The sequence below is a fragment of the Acanthaster planci genome, unplaced genomic scaffold (genome assembly GCF_054643075.1).
Source record: "Acanthaster planci isolate LZ-2023a unplaced genomic scaffold, COTS_SCS Contig129, whole genome shotgun sequence".
Lineage (NCBI taxonomy): Eukaryota > Metazoa > Echinodermata > Asteroidea > Valvatida > Acanthasteridae > Acanthaster > Acanthaster planci.
In genome coordinates this window covers 42,021-47,867 of record NW_028257751.1, presented here as the reverse complement: position 1 = coordinate 47,867, position 5,847 = coordinate 42,021, and the positions used below count along the sequence as shown (strand labels likewise).

General features: G+C 52.5%; 1 pseudogene; it reads left to right on the top strand.

Annotated features, from left to right (window-relative positions):
* Positions 1–276: 276 nt before the first annotated feature.
* Positions 277–488, top strand: LOC147795213 (U2 spliceosomal RNA; annotated as a pseudogene).
* Positions 489–5,847: the final 5,359 nt, after the last annotated feature.

The window sequence follows — 5,847 nt, the reverse complement described above, 5'->3', positions numbered from 1 at the left end:
CACGGGTTCTGCCGTTAAAAGTAAAGAGTGTAAGCAATGGCACACTGTCACTGTCACGAGGTCTTGGAAGCGTGCTATATCGCCACGCCCACAACGTGGGATCACTTCCGGCGCGGTGTCGAGTGTAGACACAGTGCAATTGTGAAGGGCGCCATCTTGTGGCTTGCATATAGTGCGGCGCAGGTACTTGCGCAGAGTCGACCTCGGGAACATTTCTCACTGAAAGATTGTTCATGATATTAACAGAAATTGCCAAAGTTCAAGGTCATGTCCTCATTTACTGTCACGATCGAGAGGTTATCTTGGGCTGCGTAATGTGGAAAATACTGATCTTTATCGCTTTTCAGTGTGATATCTGAAACGCTGTTCATTGAACAGCCAGTTTATCAAACTGATTTTTGAACTTGGGCTGTGGAATAGGGGCTTGCCTCGTCCCGGCCACGGGTTGGCCCGGTATAGCAGTACATCCGGGATTCGGCCCACTCCCTTCGGGGGACATAAAAAAAGATAAAAACACGGACTGACTTAATTTTTGTTGAATTACTTTATCTCTCGGCTATTTCTTCCTCTCCGAAACATTTCGACAAAAAAGGAAATTTTACAAAAATGGACATTATATACAGTATGTTTCTGAGCACTAACGGCACGCAAGAATGCAATTAAAAAGTGGCAGGGAAAAGAGAGAGACAAAGACACGACACCCACTTCTTGTCTGGCGTCATCGCATTTTATTTTGACGGGTTTTCACATGACGATCTCCCCCCCCCCTCCTCCAATTCTCCTTCTGTCCGTCCCCCCCCCCCCGTGGACCTTTGACCTCGCTCTCTTGACCCCGTTTACCGCCAGAGGGCGCTGTCGCCCAACCGCACGCTCGCGCAGCTTCTACCGCGTCCGCGCAGGCGTTATACCTGCTCTGCCGGCTTGTCGTCCGCATCATTTGCACTAGCGATTGAACAGAGCAAGAACATCATGTCTGGACGAGGCAAGGGAGGCAAAGGACTGGGCAAGGGGGGTGCCAAACGCCACCGGAAGGTCCTCCGTGACAACATCCAGGGCATCACCAAGCCGGCCATTCGTCGCCTTGCCCGCCGGGGAGGAGTGAAGCGCATCTCCGGTCTCATTTACGAGGAAACGCGTGGAGTCCTGAAAGTCTTCCTGGAGAACGTCATCCGCGATGCGGTCACCTACTGCGAACACGCCAAGAGGAAGACTGTCACTGCCATGGACGTGGTGTACGCGCTCAAGAGGCAAGGGCGGACGCTGTACGGCTTTGGGGGCTAGACCGCCGAATTCCCATTTCAAAACCAACGGCTCTCTTCAGAGCCACGACAGTTTTCCAAAAGAGATTTATTCCCACGCATAGCTGCTGTATGATTACCCTGTTCGTAATTAATAGCTATAATTGCCATCCTTCCTTAAGCTCGATCAATGACCCCGATCGTTTTCCCCGTGGATTCTTTTTGTACGTTTCCCTCTCCGTTCCTTGTCGTTGCGGTTCATTTCGTCCTCCTCCGCGTTTTCCGTTTAATACGGTACGTAGCCGTGTTGTCGTAATGTGTTCGTGATACCCAAGTGACGTCCACAGCCCTGCTGTTTCACTGATGCGCGTCCGTGTGTACTGTCGTTGAGGCTGACGGTGGAAAGCGTTGAGTAGTGGATGGAACGGGTGAGGGGCGGACGGGTGTTGCCGCGATGTAGGGGGAGTTGTGCTCAGCGTGAAAGTGCCGTGTGTGGTTGGTTGGGCGGTGGTGGTGCTGGGGGTGGTTTTTTTCTTCTCTTGACACAGAGCTGTCGGTGCACTTTGCCTTCTGGTCGCGGTCCCCCCCCCCCCCAAATTAACCTCAGTGTACATGTGACCAGTCAAGCGCTGCGCCCGCCCTTGGAGTTATCCAATCGGAAAGCGGTCCATTGTCAGGCCTTCGGCCCGGGATGCCGTTGCCGGGCTTAAGAGACGCTGGGTTGCCGTGCCCTGCACTCACTTGTGTCAAGCTCCAAGCACCCGACGCACCTCATCATGGCTCGCACCAAGCAGACGGCAAGAAAGAGCACGGGCGGGAAAGCCCCCAGGAAGCAGTTGGCCACCAAGGCGGCCCGCAAGAGCGCTCCGGCTACTGGCGGCGTCAAGAAACCTCACCGGTACAGGCCGGGAACCGTTGCCCTCCGTGAGATCCGTCGCTACCAGAAGAGCACCGAACTGCTGATCCGAAAAGCTCCCTTTACAAAGGCTTGTGCGAGAAATTGCACAGGATTTCAAGACCGAGCTGCGATTCCAAAGTTCTGCCGTCATGGCTTTGCAGGAGGCTAGCGAGGCTTACCTGGTGGGCCTGTTCGAGGACACCAACCTGTGCGCCATCCACGCAAAGAGGGTCACCATCATGCCCAAGGACATCCAGTTGGCCCGCCGAATTCGCGGTGAACGGGCCTGAGTGTTGGCGCGCCACGACCACCAAACCTAACGGCTCTTATCAGAGCCACCACTACTTCAAAAAGAGAATGATTCTGCTCGAGTTGTCTGGGGGGAAAGGTGCTCGGCGGGAGGAACTAAACCACAACCGAGTAACGGCCACAGTTGAGTCAATAATATAACAAATTGAAAGGGCTCTCCGATTGCGATTTCACACGGGGCGTGATTGGTCTGCTTTTCCTTCCCTCTCCTTTACGTTTTGTGTAGTTATTCGTATTTGGGTATGAATGAGCGTACAGTATCAGACGACCCCTCCCCGACAGCTTCACCCCGGCCCTCGCTTTGAAAGCGACCTTGTTTCGCCTTTGTGGAGTCCGATCGACTTCCTGACTGGTACTCTTGTCAATTTAGTTAGCGACGCGAAAGGCTGCGTTGTGCTTTGGCAGACGAATTTCCGCGTTAGCCGCTTGAGAGGATGGCGGAGAAAATAACCAAATATTCAAATAGAACAGATGACTCGGTTGCACGGAACGGTTATTGACCGAACGAACGACCGACCGACCGCTTTCAGCGTTTCCCTTGCCGTAAGTTTCAGCTTGCCCCTGCAAGCCATGCGCGTCTTCACGCCTGGGTGGCCGGGGGCGCTCTTTTCAACTGGCGGGAAGGTGGACAATGCGCCCGTGTTCAGAATCCACGCCGCCCGTGATAAAAGCCGGCGTAGCCGTGACGCTTTTTCATTCGATCCCTCGATCTCTCACACTTCAAGCGCTCCAGCATGGCTCCTAAAGTTAGCGGGAAAGGTCAGAAGAAGGCCGGAAACACCAAGACCCCGACTCGCACAGACAAGAAGAGGCACCGGCGTCGCAAGGAGAGCTACGGCATCTACATTATAAAGTCATGAAACAGGTGCACCCCGACACGGGCATCTCCAGCAAGGCCATGAGCATCATGAACAGCTTTGTCAATGACGTCTTCGAGCGCATCGCAACCGAGGCCTCTCGCCTTGCACACTACAACAAGAAGTCGACCATCACCAGCCGCGAGGTGCAGACAGCAGTTCGCCTGCTCCTGCCGGGAGAGCTTGCCAAGCATGCAGTCAGCGAGGGCACCAAGGCCGTCACCAAGTACACGACTTCCAAGTAGCCCGCCGCTACCAACCAAACGGCTCTTTTCAGAGCCAAAACAACTCCACGAAAGAGATGCTTTGCTTTTCTGCTCCTCGTTAGTCTTTTCCCCCTTTGTTTTCGACGTTGGGTGTGGTTCACTGAGACATTCTGTTGTACATTATTTCCCCGTTCTTGGTCTCCTTTTGTCTAATACAGGTGCCTCGTAATTAAAAAGGTATTTTTCCGAATATCGCGCACACTGCAAGCAAATAGATATTACCTCTTGACGGTGCTTGTATGGGGGGGGGGTTGAGGTGAAAACTTTTCCTGATCTTTTTCGCACTCGCTCTGACCTTGATATTAGACGGTTGTTCAGATTGTCCAAGAGGGTGCCTCGTGTAAACGTCCAGACACCGTGAAACGGGCATTCCCCTTGCGAGGGACCTGTCGCAAAATATACAAACTGTATTTCTGACGGCTTCAGCCCCCCCCCAGGGGTGTGGTAACTCATGTGGACCCGGTTTTCTTTTCTCTCTGTTCTTTCTTTCTTTTGGCTTTGTTACATTTTGGTTCCCGTTCATGGACTTGATTTTGTGTTTATCCCGGCCTGTGGGCTCCGGCTCATCCAACCGTGCGATGGACCCGCTGCGTGACGTGATTGGCTAGTTGGTACGCTTCGGCCAATCCACTGGACTGCTATAACTTGTGTCGCGGGCCCCGGAGCAACCATTCCAGCGCAACTGCGACCCGGTGAAACAGATCTGCACACTGATTTCTCTCAAGATGTCTGGACGAGGAAAGAGCGGCAAATCCAGAAGCAAGGCCAAGAGCAGGTCATCGCGGGCTGGCCTTCAGTTTCCCGTTGGCCGCGTTCACCGATTCCTGCGCAAGGGAAACTACGCCGAACGTGTTGGCGCCGGTGCCCCTGTCTACCTGGCTGCAGTGATGGAGTACCTTACCGCTGAGATCTTGGAGCTAGCCGGTAATGCTGCCCGCGACAACAAGAAGACAAGAATCAACCCACGTCACCTGCAACTTGCCATACGCAACGACGAGGAGCTCAACAAGCTGATGAGCGGGGGTAACCATCGCGCAAGGAGGTGTGCTCCCCAATATTCAGTCGGTCCTCTTGCCCAAGAAGACCGCCAAAGTCTCCAACTGAAAGGTCGGGGCGCCTGCCCCGCGCACCCAAGGGCTCTGTTCAGGGACGCCACTAATTCAAAGAAGAGACAGGTCGATGGCTGTTTAATTGAAAGCCCCCCTTTGTGCCATGCTACTTCGGATGTTGTGTTATTTTCTAGGTTTATCTTTCTAGTTACTTCTCTGAACTGTATTAATATTCGTTCTTGATCGCTTCCATCTTTTCGTTTCATTCCAATATTGAACGATACGCCGCAGTTCGGCCTTGCCGAAGTCCCACCTGCTTGTTCCTCCTTCAAACGTCGGCCCCGCCTTCGAACCGACCCCCCTGGACGAGGCCCGGTTTGTGTCTCTTTGCGACTCCAAATTGCAGCCTGCCTTTCTCTTTACTCCTGCCGTGCCGGCCGTTGCGGTGCTGTATAATGACATGTTTGTGTTTCGAACCTGAATCCAGGCAACGCGCGTCAAATATGCAACGCGTATAACTTACGCAACAGACGTGCATTCTTTTCATTGTTCTAAGGGCCGTTCATCTCATCAAATATTCAGCACGCAGTGTGTGCTTGCAAACTTTCCAAGTTTACAAATGATGTGTTGGTTCATCATTGTGTATTGACATGTTCAGCTTTTTATTATGCGCCGTCGGGTGCGCGCTTCTACGTAGCGCAAAAGGCAAGTGCGTGCCTCATGGATGATTTTCAATAATTTTGGAACTGCATCGTTTGGCTCTTACTGCCGACAGTAAACCATCCTTTCACACGTACATTCAACACGTGATCCCGTGAAGCACACCTCACGGCCTTTCAAGTTTAAAACCCGATAGGTTCTTCTCACAAGTCCTGAATGTGAAATACGGATATATCACGGGTTCTGCCGTTAAAAGTAAAGAGTGTAAGCAATGGCACACTGTCACTGTCACGAGGTCTTGGAAGCGTGCTATATCGCCACGCCCACAACGTGGGATCACTTCCGGCGCGGTGTCGAGTGTAGACACAGTGCAATTGTGAAGGGCGCCATCTTGTGGCTTGCATATAGTGCGGCGCAGGTACTTGCGCAGAGTCGACCTCGGGAACATTTCTCACTGAAAGATTGTTCATGATATTAACAGAAATTGCCAAAGTTCAAGGTCATGTCCTCATTTACTGTCACGATCGAGAGGTTATCTTGGGCTGCGTAATGTGGAAAATACTGATCTTT